The 22,365-nt window shown below is 42.4% G+C and overlaps 1 protein-coding gene and 1 long non-coding RNA gene across 6 annotated transcripts in view; one reads left to right on the top strand and one right to left on the bottom strand.

Annotated features, from left to right (window-relative positions):
- The window catches only part of LOC143809404 (uncharacterized), a 147,644-nt gene extending 131,535 nt beyond the window's left edge, over positions 1-16,109 (bottom strand). The window contains exon 1 of the long non-coding RNA XR_013222266.1: positions 16,008-16,109. This is a non-coding gene — a long non-coding RNA (uncharacterized LOC143809404). The remainder of the gene's footprint in view (positions 1-16,007) is intronic.
- A 90-nt stretch (positions 16,110-16,199) lies between these two features.
- The window catches only part of LOC143805813 (leucine-rich repeat and fibronectin type III domain-containing protein 1-like protein), a 797,917-nt gene continuing 791,751 nt past the window's right edge, over positions 16,200-22,365 (top strand). For 4 of the 5 annotated variants that reach the window (XR_013221333.1, XR_013221332.1, XM_077285500.1 and 1 more), the window contains exon 1: positions 16,200-16,620. The gene's annotated coding sequence lies outside the window, so the exon portion shown is untranslated. The remainder of the gene's footprint in view (positions 16,621-22,365) is intronic. The other variant, XM_077285501.1, reaches the window with a different exon arrangement.

The following is a 22,365-nucleotide window of genomic DNA, read 5'->3' as shown; positions in this document are numbered from 1 at the left end:
CCTTTTGGTGGCCTTCCTTGTCAAGGGATGTGCGGTCATTTGTGCAGTCCTGTGGGACTTGTGCTCGAGCTAAGCCTTGCTGTTCTCGTGCCAGCGGTTTGCTCTTGCCCTTGCCTGTCCCGAAGAGACCTTGGACACATATCTCCATGGATTTCATTTCTGATCTTCCGCTATCTCAGGGCATGTCCGTTATCTGGGTGATATGTGATCGCTTCTCCAAGATGGTCCATTTGTTTCCTTTGCCTAAGCTGCCTTCCTCTTCCGATCTGGTTCCTGTGTTTTTCCAGAACATGGTTCGTTTGCACGGCATCCCTGAGAATATTGTGTCAGACAGAGGATCCCAGTTCGTTTCCAGGTTCTGGCGATCCTTTTGTAGTAGGATGGGCATTGATTTGTCGTTTTCGTCTGCTTTCCATCCTCAGACTAATGGACAGACGGAGCGAACCAATCAGACTTTGGAGGCTTATTTGAGGTGTTTTGTCTCTCCTGATCAGGACGATTGGGTGACATTCTTGCCGTTGGCTGAGTTTGCCCTTAATAATCGGGCTAGTTCCGCCACCTTGGTTTCGCCTTTTTTCTGCAACTCTGGTTTCCATCCTCGCTTTTCTTCGGGTCATGTGGAGCCTTCTGACTGTCCTGGGGTGGATTCTGTGGTGGATAGGTTGCAGCGGATCTGGAATCATGTGGTGGACAACTTGAAGTTGTCACAGGAGAGGGCTCAGCGCTTTGCCAACCGCCGCCGCGGTGTGGGTCCCCGACTACGCGTTGGGGATTTGGTATGGCTTTCTTCCCGCTTTGTTCCTATGAAGGTCTCCTCTCCCAAATTTAAACCTCGTTTTATTGGGCCTTACAAGATATTGGAAATCCTTAATCCTGTATCTTTTCGTCTGGATCTTCCTGTGTCGTTTGCTATTCACAATGTATTTCATAGGTCCTTGTTGCGGCGGTACATTGTGCCTGTAGTTCCTTCTGCTGAGCCTCCTGCTCCGGTGTTGGTTGAGGGCGAGTTGGAGTACGTGGTGGAGAAGATCTTGGATTCTCGCCTCTCCAGGCGGAGGCTTCAGTACCTGGTCAAGTGGAAGGGCTATGGTCAGGAGGATAATTCCTGGGTGGTCGCCTCTGATGTTCATGCGGCCGATTTAGTTCGTGCCTTTCATGCCGCTCATCCTGATCGCCCTGGTGGTCGTGGTGAGGGTTCGGTGACCCCTCACTAAGGGGGGGGTACTGTTGTGAATTTGCTTTTTGCTCCCTCTAGTGGTTACTAGTTTTTTGACTCTGGTTTTTCTGTCATTCCTTTTATCCGCACCTGGGTCGTTAGTTAGGGGTGTTGCTATATAAGCTCCCTGGACCTTCAGTTCAATGCCTGGCAACGTAGTTATCAGAGCTAGTCTGCTGTGCTCTTGTCTACTGATCCTGGTTCCAGTTATATCAGCTAAGTCTGCTTTTTGCTTTTTGCTATTTGTTTTGGTTTTGTATTTTTGTCCAGCTTGTTCCAAATCTATATCCTGACCTTTGCTGGAAGCTCTAGGGGGCTGGTGTTCTCCCCCCGGACCGTTAGACGGTTCGGGGGTTCTTGAATTTCCAGTGTGGATTTTGATAGGGTTTTTGTTGACCATATAAGTTACCTTTCTTTATTCTGCTATCAGTAAGCGGGCCTCTCTGTGCTAAACCTGGTTCATTTCTGTGTTTGTCATTTCCTCTTACCTCACCGTTATTATTTGTGGGGGGCTTCTATCCAGCTTTGGGGTCCCCTTCTCTGGAGGCAAGAAAGGTCTTTGTTTTCCTCTACTAGGGGTAGCTAGATTCTCCGGCTGGAGCGTGTCATCTAGAATCAACGTAGGAATGATCCCCGGCTACTTCTAGTGTTGGCGTTAGGAGTAGATATATGGTCAACCCAGTTACCACTGCCCTATGAGCTGGATTTTTGTATTCTGCAGACTTCCACGTTCCTCTGAGACCCTCGCCATTGGGGTCATAACATTTCCCACCGTGAAGCATGGAGGAGGAGGTGTGATGGTGTGGGGGTGCTTTGCTAGTGACACTGTTGGGGATTTATTCAAAATTGAAGACATACTGAACCAGCATGGCTACCACCGCATCTTGCAGCGGCATGCTATTCCATCCGGTTTGCATTTAGTTGGACCATCATTTATTTTTCAACAAGACAATGACCCTAAACACACCTCCAGGCTGTGTAAGGGCTATTTGACCAGGAAGGAGAGTGATGGGGTGCTATGCCAGATGACCTGGCCTCCACAGTCACCAGACCTGAACCCAATCGAGATGGTTTGGGGTGAGCTGGACTGCAGAGTGAAGGCAAAAGGGTCAACAAGTGCTAAGCATCTCTGGGCCCTCCTTCAATATTGTTGGAAGACCATTCCCAGTGACTACCTCTTGAAGCTCATCAAGAGAATGCCAAGAGTGTGCAAAGCAGTCATCAAAGCAAAAGGTGGCTACTTTGAAGAACCTAGAATATAAGACATATTTTCAGTTGTTTCACCCTTTTTTGCTAAGTATATAATTTCACATGTGTTAATTCATAGTTTTGATGCCTTCAGTGTGAATGTACAATTTTCATAGTCATGAAAATACAGAAAAATCTTTAAACGAGAAGGTGTGTCCAAACTTTTGATCTGTACTGTATATATATTAGAAGGTGGCCCGATTCTAACGCATCGGGTATTCTAGAATATGCATGTATGTATGTCGCGATTAGCACAGCCACGTAGTATATAGCACAGCCATGTAGTATATAACACAGCCACGTAGTATATAACACAGCCACGTAGTATATAGCACAGTCACGTAGTATATAGCACAGACACGTAGTATATAGCACAGCCACGTAGTATATAGCAGCCACATAGTATATAGCAGCCACATAGTATATAGCACAGCCCACGTAACATAGACAGCCACATAGTATATAGCACAGCCAACATAGTATATAGCACAGCCAACGTAGTATATAGCACAGCCCACGTAATATATAGCACAGCCCATGCAGTATATAACACAGGCCACATAGTATATAACACAGCCAATGCAGTATATAACACAGCCTCATAGTATATAGCAGCCAGGCAGTATATAACACAGCCCATGTAATATATAGCACAGCCCATGTAGTATATAACACAGGCCACGCAGTATATAATACAGCCCACCCAGTATATAACACAGCTCACGCAGTATATAACACAGTATATAGCTGTGTGGGCACCACATCCCTGTTAAAAAAATTAAAATAAAAAATAGTTATATACTCACCCCCCGGTGTCCACCGAAGCTATCCCTATGCGCGCGATGCAGCCGCCAGCTTCCGTTCCCAGTGATGCATTGCAAAATTACCCAGATGACTTAGCGGCATAGGCAGCATCAATAGTAAAAAGTTGGTCCGGAATGGGGCTACACACTGGCACTGACTGGAGGGGAGTAGGGAGGGGGCACTGACTTGAGTAGAGTAGGGAGGGGCCAATTTGTGGCCAGACTAAGCCTGTTGCTGATTGGTCGCGGCCGGCTGACCGCGACCAATCAGTGACATGGGATTTCTGTTACAGACAAACAGACAGACAGACACAAGTACCCCTTAGACGACTATATATATAGATATGTATTGGTGTTAGAAAGTATTCTAATTTACTAACACCAGCTTCAAAAATTATTTTAAAATCCTATACGTATGTTCAGTAAATGCACTCAATCCTTGGTCGGGCTCCTTTTGCATCAATTCCTGCATCAATGCAGCGTGGCATGGAGGCCATCAGCCTGTCGCGCTTCTGAGGGGTTATGGAAGCCCAGGTTGCTTTGATAGCAGCCTTCAGCTCATCTGCATTGTTGTGTCTGGTGTCTCTCACAGATTCTCTATGGGTTAAGGTCAGGCGAGTTTGCTGCCAATCAAGCACACTGATACTGTTGTTTTTACACCAGATATTGGTACTTTTGGCAGTGTGGACAGGTGCCAAGTCCTGCTGGAGAATGAAATTTCCATCTCTAAAAAGCTTGTCGACAAAGGAAAGCATGAAGTGCTCTAAAAGTTCCTGGTTGACGGCTGCGCTAACTTTGGTCTTGATAAAACACAGTGGACCTACACCAGCAGATGACATGGCTCCCCAAACCATCACTGATTGTGGAAACTTCACACTAGACCTCCAGCAGCTTGGACTGTGGCCTCTCTACTCTTCCTGCAGACTCTGGGATCTTGATTTCCAAATGAAAAGCACAATTAATTTTCATCTGAAAACAACACCTTGGACCACTGAGCAACAGTCCAGTTCTTTTTCTCCTTGGCCCAGGTAAGACGCTTCTGGCATTGTCTATTGGTCATGATTGGCTTGACACAAGGAATGCGACACTTGTAGCCCATGTCCTGGATACGTCTGTGTGTGGCGGCTCTTGAAGCAATGACTCCAGCAGCAGTCCACTCCTTGTGAATCTCCTCCCAAATTTTGAATGCCCTTTTCTTAACAATTCTTTCAAGGCTGCAGTTATCCCAGTTGCTTGTGCACCTTTTTCTATCCCACTTTTTCTTCCACTCAACTTTTCATTAATATGCTTGGATACAGCACTCTGTGGACAGCCGGCTTCTTTAGCAATGACCTTTTGTGGCTTACCCTCCTTGTGGATTGTGTCAAAGACTGTCTTCTGGACATCTGTCATGTTAGCAGTCTTCCCCATGATTGTGCACCCTACTGAAACAGACTAAAGGACCCTTTTACATGCTTAGGAAGCCTTTGCAGGTGTTTTTGTTAATTATTCTAATTTACTGAGATAATGAATTTTGGGTTTTCATTGGCTGTAAGCCATAATCATCAACATTAACAGAAATAAACACTTGAAATAGATCCCTCTGTAATGACTATATATAATATGAGTTTCATCACTTTTTGTATTGAAGAACTGAAATAAATTAACTTTTTGATGATATTATAATTTTGTGAGAAGCACTTGTATAATATATACAGCTCTGGCAAAAATTAAGAGACCACTGCAATATGTTCAGTTTGTGATTTTTGTCTTTACAGGTATATTTTTGAGTAAAATGTAAATTGTTCTTTTATTCTAACAAATCATATGGAAAAATGCCCTCACATTAAAACGTATTTTATTGTTAAAAACAAGGCAAACTGCCAATGCCCAACCAAAAAACACACACCAAAAAAAAAAAAGTGCTCAAAAACAAACTACCCAAACACTAAGGGCAATATAGACTGGATAACCCTAGCACAGGTAACTAGATGCGCCCCTACCTGGCTGCGGAGGTTGACACCCTAGGGGGGAACGTTATGGCGCCCCCGCTCAACGATGACTAGCCCTAGTGGCCCTATTATACCCTACCGCCGCTAGTGAGAGCCTCTACCCAAAAGCTAGAGGATCCTCTATCACTAATACATGCGACTTGCCTATGCTAGGGAAATACTATACCCCCAATATTAAAAACATAGTTATGAACACATGGCAATTGTTGGGGATATCATATACAACCGCGGTTTAGGAGATCACTTAGATACGTGAGCCTGAGTATCCTATAAGATGACTGTTGTGCAGGGTATATGATAAGTAAATTGATGACATACGTTGTTGATTTAGACCTCTTGCACCAGCAGCAACTCCGGTGTTTAAATTATATTTTGTATCAACACCATAAAAAATAGTATTTACAAATACTCATCTCCCCTTTTAATATTGGGCCACTAGGGCTAGTCATCGTTGAGCGGGGGCGCCATAACGTTCCCCCCTAGGGTGTCAACCTCCGCAGCCAGGTAGGGGCGCATCTAGTTACCTGTGCTAGGGTTATCCAGTCTATATTGCCCTTAGTGTTTGGGTAGTTTGTTTTTGAGCACTTTTTTTTTTTTGGTGTGTGTTTTTTGGTTGGGCATTGGCAGTTTGCCTTGTTTTTAACAATAAAATACGTTTTAATGTGAGGGCATTTTTCCATATGATTTGTTACTCATTCCCTACTATATGATTCTTCTAGAGATTGTGTTCTTTTATTCTATAAACTTCTGACAACATGTCTCCAAATTTCCAAGCACTAATTTTTGTATTTTTTTCTTTAAAAAAAATGGTCAAAATTAAAAAACAAACAAAACAGTGCTTTCAGACCTCACATAATGCAAAGAAAACAAGTTCATAATAATTTAGAAACAGCAATATTAATATTTAATCTCAGGAAGAGTTCAGAAATCAATACTTTGTGGAATAACCATGATTTTTAATCACAGCTTTCATGCGTTTTGGCATGCTTTCCACCAGTCTTTCACACTGCTTCTGGCGCAAAAATTTAATTCTTTGTTTGATGGCTTGTGACTATCCATCATCCTCTTAATTACATTCCAGAGGATTTCAATGGGGTTCAGGTCTGGAGATTGGGCTGCCCATGACAGGGTTTTGATGTGGTGGTCTCTTATTTTTTCCAGAACTGTATATAATGTCTTGAAAAGGTATTCATACCCTGTAAACTTTTCCATATTGTTTCACATTGCACGCACAAACTTTGATGTACTAATACCCCTAAATTAAATCTTGAGTGACCAATCACCTCCAAAAGTCACATAATTAGTATATTAAATCCACTTGTGTGTGATTTATTCTCGTTATACCTACAGCTGTTCTGTGAAGGCCTCAGAGGTTTGTTTGAGAACATTAGAGATCAAAGAGCATCATGAAAACCAAGGAACACACCAGACAGTCCAGCCGCTACACAGATGCCTCCACCTTGTGCCAGTCGTTGCACTGGTTGCCCATTCGCTACAGAATACAATACAAAAGCTTTTCTTTCACCCATAAAGCGCTCCACAGTTAGGCTTGAAGGATTGAAAAAGTCAGTCAGAACCGAAACATCGCCATTATGGGCTATTAAACAGCACTGATTTCACTTTTTCAAATTGGTGTGCTGCCTCCATTTTGTTAATCTATCTATTCATTATCTATACATCATCCATCTGTCTATCTATTATCCATATATTATATATCTATCTATTCATCATCTATCTATTATCTATCCATTATCTGTCTATCCATCTTTCCATTTGTTTATCTATCTCTATCTATTATCTATCTATCCATCTATACATATGCATATCATTTTTTTCCCTTTTTACCAAAGTCACTCATGGCATGTCTTCCAAGCAAAAAAAAAATGCTACAAAAAATCTTGCAGACCATGAAGAATTGTGGCACTAGCTGCTGTATATTAGAGCTTGCATCACATTTCACTAAACAATAAGCCAGCTAGATTTGCGGAAACTGGAACATCCCTTTAATTCTGCCTCAGCTGATATGAGGAGTAATCCCATTACAAATAATGGTTTACATCACAAGTCCGCAGCTTATACCAGTGCAGCTGCATACATCACACATATGTATGGAAATGTTTCTTGAGGATAAAGCAGTGATGATCATATGGAGGAGGATTTTACCTGCCAGTAATCCCAGGGAAGAACACTGTAGTCAGATGCTCCCAGACATGAAGGAACTGATAACAGAGAATAGTAGAAGGCATATGTTGTGAATTTGGATTCTGGGCTCCCCCGGTGGCTACTGGTGGAATTGAACTTGTGACATCATCTTCCCTGTTCACCTGTTCTGATTAGATCTGGGTGTCGCTATATAACCTGGCTTCTCTGTTAGATGCTTGCCGGTCAACAATGTTATCAGAAGCCTCTCTGTGCTTGTTCCTGCTCCCAGACATCTACTAGATAAGTTGGACATTCGTCCATGTTTTGTTTTTGTATTTTGGTTCCAGTTCACAGCTGCAGTTTCGTTACTGTGTCTGGAAAGCTCTTGTTGATCAGGAATTGCCACTCTGGTATTATGAGTTAATGCCAGAGTCCTAAAGTAATTTCTGGATGTGTTTTGTTAGGGTTTTCTACTGACCATGAAAGTATGCTTTCTGTCTTCTGCTATCTAGAAAGCGGACCTCAAATTTGCTAAAACTATTTTCCTGCTGCGTTTGTTGTTTCATCTCATATCACCGCCAATATATGTGGGGGGCCTCTGTCTCCTTTTTTTGGGCATTTCTCTAGAGGTGAGTCAGGTCTTATATTTCCCTCTGCTAGCATTATTTAGTTCTCCGGCCGGCGCTGGGCATATAGGGATAAAAAGTAGGACATGCTACCTGGCTACTTCTAGATGATGCGGTAGGTTTAGTTCATGGTCAGTATAGTTACATCTTCCAAGAGCTTGTTCCTATAGAGGCTTATGCTAGTTCTCTGGCCATGGAGATCATGACAGTTTGACCGGCCCACTAAAGGGTTAAAATCCTTGGCTGAGAAAGGAGAGAAATAAGAAGTCTGCTGAGAGTTTTTTTTTTTTTTTTTTTTTTTTTTTTTTTTCTCTGTGCTCTTAATTGGATCACTTGCCAGTCTGTCTATGCTGCAGTCTTTCTTTTTTTTCTCTCTCCTTATAATCTTTGAATGGCTTTGTGTTCACCTGTTAATAATGGATCTTCAGAGTGTAACTGCAGGTTTGAATAATCTCACCACGAAAGTACAAAATTTGCAAGATTTTATTATTCATGCTCCGGTATCTGAGCCGAGAATTCCTTTGCCGGAATTCTTCTCAGGGAATAGATCTAGCTTTCAGAATTTTAGAAATAATTGTAAGCTATTTTTGTCCCTGAAATCTCGTTCTGCTGGAGACCCTGCACAGCAGGTTGGGATTGTGATTTCCTTGCTCCGCGGCGACCCTCAAGACTGGGCTTTTGCATTGGCACCAGGGGATCCTGCGTTGCGCAATGTGGATGCGTTTTTTTTGGCCTTGGGCTTGCTGTATGAGGAACCTCATTTGGAACTTCAGGCAGAAAAAACTTTGATGTCCCTATCGCAGGGGCAAGATGAAGCTGAAATTTACTGCCAAAGATTCCGTAAATGGTCTGTGCTTACTCAGTGGAATGAGTGTGCCTTGGCGGCTACTTTCAGAGAGGGTCTCTCTGATGCCATTAAGGATGTTATGGTGGGGTTCCCTGTGCCTGCGGGTCTGAATGAGTCCATGACAATGGCCATTCAGATCGATAGGCGTCTGCGGGAGCGCAAACCAGTGCACCATCTGGCGGTGTCCACTGAGAAGACGCCAGAAAGCATGCAGTGTGATAGAATTCTGTCCAGAAGCGAGCGGCAGAATTTTAGACGGAAAAATGGGTTGTGTTTCTATTGTGGGGATTCTACTCATGTTATATCAGCATGCTCTAAGCGTACTAAAAAGCTTGATAAATCCGTTTCCATTGGCACTTTACAGTCTAAATTTATTTTGTCTGTGACCCTGATTTGCTCTTTGTCATCTATTACTACTGACGCCTATATCGACTCTGGCGCCGCTTTGAGTCTTATGGATTGGTCCTTTGCCAATCGTTGTGGGTATGATTTAGAGCCTTTGGAAACTCTTATTCCTCTGAAGGGGATTGACTCCACCCCATTGGCTAATAATAAACCACAATACTGGACACAAGTGACTATGTGTATTAATCCGGATCACCAGGAGACTATTCGTTTTCTGGTGCTGTATAATCTACATGATGATTTGGTGCTGGGATTGCCATGGCTGCAGTCTCACAACCCAGTCCTTGACTGGAGAGCTATGTCTGTGTTGAGCTGGGGATGTAAGGGGACTCATGGGGACGTACCTTTGGTGTCCATTTCATCATCTATTCCCTCTGAAATCCCTGAGTTCCTGTCTGATTATCGTGACGTCTTTGAAGAACCCAAGCTGGGTTCACTACCTCCGCACCGTGAGTGCGATTGTGCTATAGATTTAATTCCGGGTAGTAAATACCCAAAGGGTCGTTTATTTAATCTGTCTGTGCCTGAACATACTGCTATGCGAGAATATATAAAGGAGTCCTTGGAAAAGGGACATATTCGTCCATCGTCATCTCCCTTAGGAGCCGGTTTTTTCTTTGTGTCAAAAAAAGACGGCTCTTTGAGACCATGTATTGATTATCGGCTTTTGAATAAAATCACGGTTAAATATCAATACCCTTTGCCGTTGCTGACTGATTTGTTTGCTCGCATAAAGGGGGCCAAGTGGTTCTCTAAGATTGATCTCCGTGGGGCGTATAATTTGGTGCGGATCAGGCAGGGGGATGAGTGGAAAACCGCATTTAATACGCCCGAGGGCCACTTTGAGTATTTGGTGATGCCTTTTGGTCTTTCTAATGCCCCTTCAGTCTTCCAGTCCTTTATGCATGATATTTTCCGCGATTTTTTGGATAAATTTATGATAGTGTATCTGGATGATATTCTGATTTTTTCGGATGACTGGGACTCTCATGTCCGGCAAGTTAAGAGGGTTTTTCAGGTTTTGCGGTCTAATTCTCTGTGTGTCAAGGGTTCTAAGTGCGTTTTTGGGGTTCAGAGAATTTCCTTTTTGGGATATATTTTTTCTCCCTCTTCCATTGAGATGGATCCTGTCAAGGTTCAAGCTATTTGTGATTGGACGCAGCCCTCTTCTCTTAAAAGTCTTCAGAAATTTTTGGGCTTTGCCAACTTTTATCGTCGATTTATTTCTGGTTTTTCGGATGTCGTTAAGCCATTGACCGATTTGACTAGACAGGGTGCTGATGTCGCTAATTGGTCCCCTGATGCTGTGGAGGCCTTTCAGGAGCTTAAGCGCTGTTTTTCTTCTGCCCCTGTGTTGCGTCAGCCTGATGTGACTCTTCCTTTTCAGGTTGAGGTCGACGCTTCTGAGATCGGAGCTGGGGCAGTGTTGTCGCAGAAAAGTTCTGACTGCGCCGTGATGAGGCCTTGTGCCTTCTTTTCCCGTAAATTTTCGCCCGCTGAGCGGAATTATGATGTTGGGAATCGGGAGCTTTTGGCCATGAAGTGGGCGTTTGAGGAGTGGCGCCATTGGCTCGAGGGGGCCAGACATCAGGTGGTGGTATTGACTGACCACAAAAATTTGATTTATCTTGAGACCGCCAGGCGCCTGAATCCTAGACAGGCGCGCTGGTCATTATTTTTTTCTCGGTTTAATTTTGTGGTATCGTACCTACCAGGTTCTAAGAATGTTAAGGCGGATGCCCTTTCTAGGAGTTTTGAGCCTGATTCACCTGGCAACTCTGACCCCACAGGTATTCTTAAGGAGGGAGTTATCTTGTCAGCCGTTTCTCCAGACCTGCGGCGGGCCTTGCAGGAGTTTCAGGCGGATAGACCGGATCGTTGTCCGCCTGATAGGCTGTTTGTTCCTGATGATTGGACCAGTAAAGTCATCTCTGAGGTGCATTCTTCTGCGTTGGCAGGTCATCCTGGAATTTTTGGTACCAGGGATTTGGTGGCAAGATCCTTCTGGTGGCCTTCCCTGTCACGAGATGTGCGAGGCTTTGTGCAGTCTTGTGACGTTTGTGCTCGGGCCAAGTCTTGTTGTTCTCGGGCTAGTGGATTATTGTTGCCCTTGCCTATTCCTAAGAGGCCTTGGACACACATCTCGATGGATTTTATTTCAGATCTGCCTGTTTCTCAGAAGATGTCTGTCATCTGGGTGGTGTGTGACCGTTTTTCTAAGATGGTTCATTTGGTTCCCCTGCCCAAATTGCCTTCTTCTTCCGAGTTGGTGCCCCTGTTTTTTCAAAATGTTGTTCGTTTGCATGGTATTCCTGAGAATATCGTTTCTGACAGAGGAACCCAATTTGTGTCTAGATTTTGGCGGGCATTTTGTGCTAGGATGGGCATAGATTTGTCTTTTTCGTCTGCTTTTCACCCTCAGACTAATGGCCAGACCGAGCGGACTAATCAGACCCTGGAGACATATCTGAGGTGTTTTGTGTCTGCTGACCAGGATGATTGGGTTGCTTTTTTGCCATTGGCGGAGTTCGCCCTCAATAATCGGGCCAGCTCTGCCACCTTGGTTTCCCCGTTTTTCTGTAATTCGGGGTTCCATCCTCGATTTTCCTCCGGTCAGATGGAATCCTCGGATTGTCCTGGAGTGGATGCGGTGGTGGAGAGATTGCATCATATCTGGGGGCAGGTGATGGACAATTTAAAGTTGTCCCAGGAGAAGACTCAGCTTTTTGCCAACCGTCACCGTCGTGTTGGTCCTCGGCTTTGTGTTGGAGATTTGGTGTGGTTGTCTTCTCGTTTTGTCCCTATGAGGGTCTCATCTCCTAAGTTTAAGCCTCGGTTCATCGGTCCGTATAAAATATTGGAGATTCTTAACCCTGTTTCCTTCCGTTTGGACCTCCCTGCATCCTTTTCTATTCATAACGTTTTTCATCGGTCGTTATTGCGCAGGTATGAGGCACCGGTTGTGCCTTCCGTTGAGCCTCCTGCTCCGGTGTTGGTTGAGGGTGAGTTGGAGTACGTTGTGGAAAAAATCCTAGACTCCCGTGTTTCCAGACGGAGACTCCAGTATCTGGTCAAGTGGAAGGGATATGGCCAGGAGGATAATTCTTGGGTCACTGCATCTGATGTTCATGCCTCTGATCTGGTTCGTGCCTTTCATAGGGCCCATCCTGATCGCCCTGGTGGTTCTGGTGAGGGTTCGGTGCCCCCTCCTTGAGGGGGGGGTACTGTTGTGAATTTGGATTCTGGGCTCCCCCGGTGGCTACTGGTGGAATTGAACTTGTGACATCATCTTCCCTGTTCACCTGTTCTGATTAGATCTGGGTGTCGCTATATAACCTGGCTTCTCTGTTAGATGCTTGCCGGTCAACAATGTTATCAGAAGCCTCTCTGTGCTTGTTCCTGCTCCCAGACATCTACTAGATAAGTTGGACATTCGTCCATGTTTTGTTTTTGTATTTTGGTTCCAGTTCACAGCTGCAGTTTCGTTACTGTGTCTGGAAAGCTCTTGTTGATCAGGAATTGCCACTCTGGTATTATGAGTTAATGCCAGAGTCCTAAAGTAATTTCTGGATGTGTTTTGTTAGGGTTTTCTACTGACCATGAAAGTATGCTTTCTGTCTTCTGCTATCTAGAAAGCGGACCTCAAATTTGCTAAAACTATTTTCCTGCTGCGTTTGTTGTTTCATCTCATATCACCGCCAATATATGTGGGGGGCCTCTGTCTCCTTTTTTTGGGCATTTCTCTAGAGGTGAGTCAGGTCTTATATTTCCCTCTGCTAGCATTATTTAGTTCTCCGGCCGGCGCTGGGCATATAGGGATAAAAAGTAGGACATGCTACCTGGCTACTTCTAGATGATGCGGTAGGTTTAGTTCATGGTCAGTATAGTTACATCTTCCAAGAGCTTGTTCCTATAGAGGCTTATGCTAGTTCTCTGGCCATGGAGATCATGACAGGCATATAAATGCATTGCAGACAGACACAAGATAATTTTAGGTCTAGACTTTCTTTTCATATGTATCGGGCGGGGATCAGGTGTAATTGCTGCACATTTCTTCCACTACAGTGATGCTCTTTGCAGCAGCGTCTATTCAGGAGACCGCCTAGATGAGATTAATCAGTCCTAATAATGCATAGAGTCTACTAAGCACTGCAGCGCCTCCGACTAATAACTGAAAACTACAGATTGCAAAAAAAACCAGAAGATTACTTAAAGGGGTGGTCCAGCTACCAGATATTGATGACCTATCCTAGGATTGGTTATCAATATCAGATCGGTGGGGGTCTGACATCCAGTACCTCCTCTTATCTGCTGTTTTTAGTTCTGGCCAGAGGTAAAGACATTGAATGGAGCTGCACTGTACTTCACAGCTGCATTCATTGTGTAGTGGCCTCTGCTGGGTGCTGCAGAACATCCCCTGCGCTCTTGAAGGAGAGCTGCTGCAGGAAAAATGTGCAAGTGCAACAGTTTTAATCCTAGCAGTTACTAGATGAGAAATTCATTTGAAAGGAAGCGACCTTAAGGGGGTTGTCCAGCTACCAGATATTGATGACTTAACCTTAGGATTGGTCATCGACTCATCGATGTCATATCCATGAGGACTTGACCCCCAGAACCCTTGTTATTAGCTCTGGCGGGATGTAAAAACATTGACTGGAGCTGCACTCTGCCAGCTGTGTTCATTGTGTAGTGGCCTCTGCTGGGTACTGCAGAACTGCTACTGAGAAATGGGCAGGTGCAGCACTTTCAACCCTAGCAATTACTAGATTATTGCATTGAGAAATTCATTTGAAAATAAGCAACCTTAAAGGGGCTTTCCAGCTACCAGATATTGATCCTTAGGCTTGGTCATTAATATCAGATCCGTAGGGTTCGACACCCAGCACTCGTACCGATCAGCTATTCGTAGTTCTGACATTGATCAGAGCTGCACCGATTAGCTCCATTTATTGTGTAGTGGCCTCCGCAGTGAAAATGTGCAGGTGAAATAGTTTCACCCTCAGCAATTAACAGCTCATGAACCCCTTTAAGAAACACTAAACCTTAAAGGGATTGTTCGGTCACTAATTATTTATGTGGATCAGCAATATTAGATCTGTGGGAGTCCAACATCTGTGACCTCCATAATTTGCTGTTAAGTTAAACTCCAATGGTTGGATGAAACATTCATCGGAGCTGTGCAGCTCTATTCAATGTGTAGCGGTCGCTGCTGGGTACTGCAGAACAGGTCCTTTAATGTTTAATGTTTATCCTTTGATGAGGATACCACCTCCATGACACCCTAATAGAGCATACCTTTAAAGACTGTCTTGAGCGGACACCCACTTTAAGTTTTCATGGCTTAAAAACAATTTGGGAATGCCCTTTAAAGAAAAATGTGGAGCAAAAATATAAATATGTAAATCTGTATTAAAAAATTACCATATAAATAAAGTAAGCCAGATGGATAAAAAGCGGGGGAGAAATTTCCATGAATTAATAAGATACCCTATGCACCTTTAAGATTTATTGCATTCTGACTGTTATAATGTAATCATATACGTCAAGTAACTGGGTTAGGTTAGTAAAGAATATACGCTGACAAGTCAGATCATCAAAATCATCCATACCCATAACAGGTTATAAAAGACTTGTAAATGGTGAGGAAAACATGGCAGCTTTAAAAAAAAAACAAAAAAAAAAACAGCGCCACACTTATCCACAGGTTATGAATGGTACTACAACTCGGCTTCTATTCACTTCTGTATTGCTGAGCAGTGATCTTGGAAAATGCCTTGAATTGTTCACTTCTAGTTATAGTGTATTTATTGCTGGGAAAGTTGGGTGACTGGCTGCTCATATAGGGAGTATTTCACTTCCCATGGGGCTGCCGCACAGAGTCCACGTATCATTAAATGGTAAATTAGATTTGCAGTAGACTTGCCATTTAGGAAAGTTGAGAAAAGATGTTAAATAAATATATCTATCTATCGAGAAAGACAGAAATATTTTACAAACTTTCCTAAAGTCATCTATCTATGCAGATTAATGGACAGTTAGAGAGAGAGAGATGATAGATATATAAATAGTAATAGATAAATAATAGATAGATAAACAGATAATAGATAGATAGATCATATATAGATAATAGCTAGCTAAATAGATAGATGATAGATAGATAGATAGATAGATAGATAGATAGATAGATAGATAGATAGATAATAGTAGATATGTATTAGATAGATGATAGATAATCGATAGATAAATAGATAATAGATAGCTAATACATAGATAATAGATAGATAGATAGATAATGGATAGATAGATAGATAGATAATAGATAGATAGATAGATAGATAGATAGATAGATAATAGATAGACATGGGATAGATACAGTAGATGGATAGATATGGGATAGATAGATAGATAGATAGACAGATAGATAGATAGATAATAGATAGACAGATAGATAGATAGATAGATAGATAGATAATAGATAGATAATAGATTGATAGATAGATAGATAGATAGATAGATAGATAGATAGATAGATAGATAGATATGGGATAGATAGATAGTTAGATAGATGATAGATAATAGATAGTTATTAGTAGATAGATGATAGATGATAGATAGATAGTTATTAGAAGATAGATAGATGATAGATAGATTTAATTAACATATTTTCTCAACTTTCCTAAAGTCATCTATATATCAATATGACTAAGACATTTGGAAGACGTTCATTACATTGATCTAGATAGCTAGTTGCCAGGCTCCCATAGTTCACCCTTTGCTCTGTCCGTTCTCCTGCACACTGACGCTCCGGCCACCACACTGTGCACGGGCAGCAGCCTCAGCACCAGGGGCAGCAGCAGTGTGAGTGGCAGCTGACGTCACGGAGGGGGCGGGGCCCTGTGTTGCTGAGCAGGGCAGGGATCGCTGGATGCTCAGAGCTGGGAGGGAGCTGCAGGATGTAGGGACACAGCCTCGTCCACACTCTTCAGGCTCCAGGATCATCACCAGCCTCCAGGCACAGGACTACTTCCAAGCTGGCACACTGTGGCACAACCCCCTGTGCCAGCCTCACCTTGGATTATAAGCAGCACTGGTGGGGGGACACAGGAGAACCCCCATATTGCTTTCGCACTGGGATGTGGGATCCTAAGACACTAACATCTCTTCTTTCCTTCCCTTGGATTTCTGGAGGGATCTACATCCTGCTCTGCACTGGGGTTTGGGGGTTATTAAAGGTTTAAGGGATCTTGGAATGGACAAATCTGGAATATCTGGAGCCTGAGCCATTAACCAAACTCCGGATTTACCGGGAAAGAGAAGCCCAAGACCCAGCGAAGGGAGGCAGGTAATCCTTCCCATTGTGCTGCTTGTGATCTGTAGATTTCTATAGGGGACAGAGGTCATGGACGGCATCCTGAATGACACAGCGTTGTCGGCAGTGTAGTGGGTGCAGGGAGCTGCCTCCCATCAGGGGTGGTAGATGTCGGACCCTCATGTGATCTGTGGGGGCATCTAAAGTTGGATTATACCGAACAGTAAGCAGCGGAGGTGGAAGTAGATGGACAGCCATTTGCACTCCCAAATTTGTGCTGTGCACCCCAATTTTTTGCATTTTTTCTCACAGGGTCCCTACTGTCACTTAGGATGTGATTTAGCAATGGATTTCTTCATGATCCATAAACCAGTTTATCTTAACATCTCCATGTCATGATAGCTTGCAAACTGCAGTTATAAACGCCCCGATGCCCAGCTCTGTACCTGGGGAAAATTAGGTAAAATTGCTCCAAACATTCCTCTATAAGCTCCCCCCAAGTGTTTCCATATGTAAAAGCCAATGCCCCTCAAACAAGCTCCCCCTAAGTCTGCCCCAAACATTCCAGTATGTTAAAACCAATGCTCCCCCAAAACATTCCAATGTGTAAAAGCTAATGCTCCCCCAAATGTTTCCACAAAAGCTCCCCAAATATTCCTACTTGTAAAAGCCATTGCTCCCCCAAAACATTCCCATATATAAAGGCCAATGCTCCCCCAAAACATTCCCATATATAAAAGCCAATGGTCCCCCGAATGTTTCCCCAAAAGCTTCTCCAGACATTCCCATATGTAAAAGCCAGTGCTCCTAAAAATCCCCCAAATCTCCCCCCAAACGTTCCCATATGTAAAATCAAATAGGCCCCAAATGTTTCCTCCCAAACTCCCCCCAAATGTTCCCACATGTAAAAGCCAATGCCCCTTAAACAATCCCCCCTAAGTCTGCCCCAAACGTTCCAATATAGTAAAGCCAATGCTCCCTCAAATGTTACCCCCAAAAGCTGCTCCAAACATTCCAATATGTAAAAGCCAGTGCTCCTCCTAACAATCCCCCAAATCTCCCCCAAACATTTCCATATGTAAAAGCAAATGTGCCCCCAAATGTTTCCCCAAAAACTCCCCCCAAATGTTCCCATATGTAAAAACCAATGCTCCTTCCAACGTTCCCCCAAAAGCTGCCCCAAAACATTTCCGTATGTAAAATCCAATTCTCGTTTCCCCCAAAGCTCCCCCCAAATGTTCCCAGATATCATTCTCAATGCCTGCCCCAAACGTTCCCCAGAATTTAGCAGCCAGAGTTCCATCTATGTAATATTTCCCTTGTAATCTTCGTAGACTGCAATGGACGAGGCTGGATAATAAGAGACGGTGTGCCAGGATGGGAGACAGTCAGAGGTGCCCGGTCGCCCGTGTAGGAACGGTAGCAGCCCCTTTGTATGGGGGGGGGTGAATTATCGCTTCCACCTAAGAATGATATTTTTTCCGGCTGAGCAGCAGATTGTCCTCCCATTTGATGTTGTGATTCGTAAGATTGATGAGAGGCTCAGTCATGGGGTGCAGGCTGCAGATTAATGGGGTATACACTATACAGGTATTTTTTCCCTACGGTATATATATATATATATATATATATATATATATATATATATATATATATATATATATATATATATATATATATATATATATATATATATATATATATATATATGTCATTGATTGCATGCACTTTCCAGATTCTTATCCAGTGCTGCTATATGTGAAATTACATGTATAGTGGTAATTCTACAGTATTCTAGGGAAGAGCTTATAAAATATACATTTAACGACACTGGTACGGTATGCTACATAGTCACAGAGCTGTATATAATACCCATATGATATGTAGCCCGTGTATATATAATTACAGTATAATGCACTATAGGGGGAGTCGTCCTACAGGCAGTGTTCAGCAGGAGATGACAATGATCGAGTCCAATTACATATCCATCTATTGATCAGAGAGTGTCTGATTCGGGTGATCTGATCACACACCAGTCTCTCGGAGAAGATGACATAAGGGAGGGCAGTATAGATCTGGCTTTGGTACAAGAGAAGTGTAGCTTATAGATATATCACTGGATGGCATATAATCATACAGGACAGCCAACCCTTAGATGGATCTCCTATTATCCTGCAGGATGGACGAAATCTCATACAATTCTATGTCACAATGTGGCTGATGAGGGTTCACATAATATATATTTTCAAGGCATGAAGTGTATATAATTCTAGAAGACAGTTGACGGGGTTATTTACGTTTTCGGAGGTCATAGATACTGGGTTTGGGGTTTTCACGTTTGGGGGTCATTCCGTGACACAGTTGACATTAGCGGGTCAGGACGTACTACTATGTGCATGATGGGATGGAACGGAGTTGAATGGGATGACATGTTCTTCCCATCCAAAAATATGAATTGCATTTATTTTCAACTGTGCGTGAACCAAAAATTAAAGGAGGTGTCATATCACATTTATCTACTCTCACAAAGTTTGGATGATGTGGACTGTTCTCTACATACAGATTAATTGCACTGGACAGCGACATCAATCTGTATTAAGCCAGGCCTCCATGTGTGTCCTTCCTGTAACCTGGAATCTGTCGTCCTCTACTGTGAATCGTTGCATCTACCTTCCAATAATCCCTCGATTTCTATAGGTAGCGTCACACTTTAGAATTAAAGATATAGTAATACATTGAGGAGGTCAGGTATCATTTTCCCAAAAAATTCTAATAAAAGGTTTGTCCGTTTGAAAATAAAAAACCCTTTCCACTTATCCCATTAATAAACTGTGAGTTAATAGATGGTTTTCCCAAGTTATGACCCAAGTGGAGTGGAGGACCCAAAATGTTCATGCATTGCTTGGGTGAATGAGAATTGTGCAATTCTTCATTACACCAGTGGTGGCACTGCAGGAAAATTGAACACTTGCTCCATCATAGATTACAGGTGATCACCAGTGATCCCAGCAGTGAGACATCCTGTGATGTGCTTATCGTTGAGGGATGTTTTTAATTTGTCCAAAATTGACAACTCCTTTAAGAAGATCTAATTTCATACAGTCAGTGGGAAATTAGAGCTTCGCAAAACTGTTGTGATTGTTTTTTATTTTTTATCTTGTGTTATAGCCTAATAAATAAATAAAAGATGAGGAAAGGGTACTACTATAAAACATAGTTCCCTTTCCTAAAAATATGTAAAAAAAAAAATATATACTTTGCAATATAAATAAATTATATATATATATATATATATATATATATATATATATATATATATATATATATATATGTCACAAAAATAGGCAGCACTCCATATTCTCAAGATAATCTGCAGGTCTTTATTGAGCCCACATCTCGTGCACGAGATGTGGGCTCAATAAAGACCTGCAGATTATCTTGAGAATATGGAGTGCTGCCTATTTTTGTGACTTATATGGACTGAAAGCAACCAAGGGACGGGTTGCCTGGGCCTTGCACCCGAAGATAAGTAAAGGATTTGTGCTGTTCCAATTTTTTCTATTATATATATATATATATATATATATATATATATATATAATACAATATACTATACAAAAAAGAGAGATTCGCATAGAGAGAAACCTGTGGACACCAATAAATGTACGGTAATAAAAAAATCTATGTATCGGAATTAATTTAACTAAAAACTTCAAAATAATACACAGATTGAAAACAATTAAAAAACACATAATAAGAAACCCTGTATGGTTAAAGTGACCCTTATAATTTACCGGGGGAAGACCCTCAATTATGACTCCTCAAATGCTAAGATACTAAAGGTAGAGAATGGCACAATAATGAAGAAGTAAAATAATTAAAAAAAAAAAACATAAAAATGAAGTGCGGCACAATAAATAGAGATAAAAAAAATCCTACTGCTTGTATCAAAATACCAAAACTAACGAATAAAGAATCATAAAGCAATACTGCCAAGATGGTGAGAAGGGTCAGGAAATGTAAGGAAACAGTCACGCGTTTCGCTGCTCCCAAGTCATGTGCTGCTTCATCAGGGGTGAGGTGTTAGAAGTGACTTCCCATAAAAGCTGTAAACAATGGTAGACCAATAAATACTGTTCTAATTTATTAGCAGGTTTTGGATTTTGTCATTTTATTTGCATGTATTTTTCACTAAAAATCATTTTTTACTATTGGGTTTCATTAAAAATGATGCGCCGTTTGCCTTTGTGTTGTCCTGCCTATATTACTGACTGCAGAAGGAGTTAACTGAGGACCTGTCAGTGAGCTCAATGGGAGAGTTTCTAACTCTTTTATCTCTCTTTTTTCTTTAATTCTCAGCTAATTATGACCACAGACCACATTTAAGTTGAATGTGCCTGTAAAAGCAAAGCGGTGAACATTTTGTAATTAAACTAAATTGTAAAAATGTTTGTTATTACATGCATTTAATTTAAAAAAAGGAAAGTTGTCACAACCCCTTTAAGGATGGGTGATATGGTTGGTGTTATGATTTTCACATGGCATATGTAGTTTTTGTAGTTTCTTTCCGTATACCAAAAACTGTGATTACTAATGCAGTGTGAGCTGGAGAATGATGGGTCTTGATTGCCCCTGCACTGATTTTTCTTCCTTCTCTGCTCACAGCTCAGTTCCAATAACACGGGCTGGTACAGAACAATGATCGGAGCCGGTCATCTGACGGACTGGTTGCTAGGGATAAATTGCTTGGCAATCATGTTTTTTTCATTGGGATTGCCAGACAAGACGCTCTCAGAAGTCAGCCGGTCTCAGATCAATCTTGTCCTCTGCTCAAAGCAGAAATGTTCCAGCGGCAAATAAATATTTCTCCTATTCCCAGTGCCGAAATAGACCTTAGATAGTTGGGCTGATTGTCCGACAGTAGACCAACGTGTTATGGCCGCCTTATATACAGTATGTGCTAAAATGGTTTTGGACTCCAATATTTTTAATGACCTCACGGAAGTCTTCTTGTATATGGGTGGGGGAGGAGGGAGATGGTGCAGATAGTTGAAAACCACCATCCTACGGCCACATCCATGTTGAATTGGCCTGAAAACCTGCTGGAAATGGTGCGGTTCACAGGTCGTATCGGGAAAATGATCACTGATTTGGAAAGCCTGTTTTCACCACTAGGGAAATTAAATGGTTTCCCATTTTATACAGCTTAGGCTGCGTTCACATGTTGTCCCAGTTGTTACAAAAACACATACTGCCAGATACATTAAAGCTTTTTACACTTGTATTCCGGCATAAAAAGCTTTGAAGAGTTGCAGAATTTTGCCACAACTCATGGCTCTGAAATGTTTAAACTTTTCACATTCTCACGCCTCAGCTCTGGCAAAGTGGGTAAAGTTGGGGTGTGGCGACCGCTACTCATCAAATTCATGACCAGCGGCGGTGGTGATCACTATACCAGAAATCTTACTCCAGTAGGGACTGGGGTAGGCGTTTTGGTAAGGCGCACACCGCTCGTCAGACGCCTTTGATAAGAGAATGCTGATTCATGAAGAATCTTACTCCAAAACATCTCATCAACACTGGCGTGAACAGTGCCACTCCCGATGAATTGGGATTTTCCAAACTTTGATATGAGAAAAAAACACAAACACGCAGCCTTATTAGAGTACAAGAAAATGGATAGCGGAAACCTTACGGATCTTAAGAGGAGTATCAAGCATAGCAGATCTCAGAAAAACCTTAAATATCATGGTTTAATCCCTAAATAGGGATCTGGAC

This window comes from Ranitomeya variabilis, chromosome 2 (genome assembly GCF_051348905.1).
Source record: "Ranitomeya variabilis isolate aRanVar5 chromosome 2, aRanVar5.hap1, whole genome shotgun sequence".
Taxonomy (NCBI): Eukaryota; Metazoa; Chordata; class Amphibia; order Anura; family Dendrobatidae; genus Ranitomeya; species Ranitomeya variabilis.
This window is presented reverse-complemented; position numbering and strand designations above follow the sequence as displayed.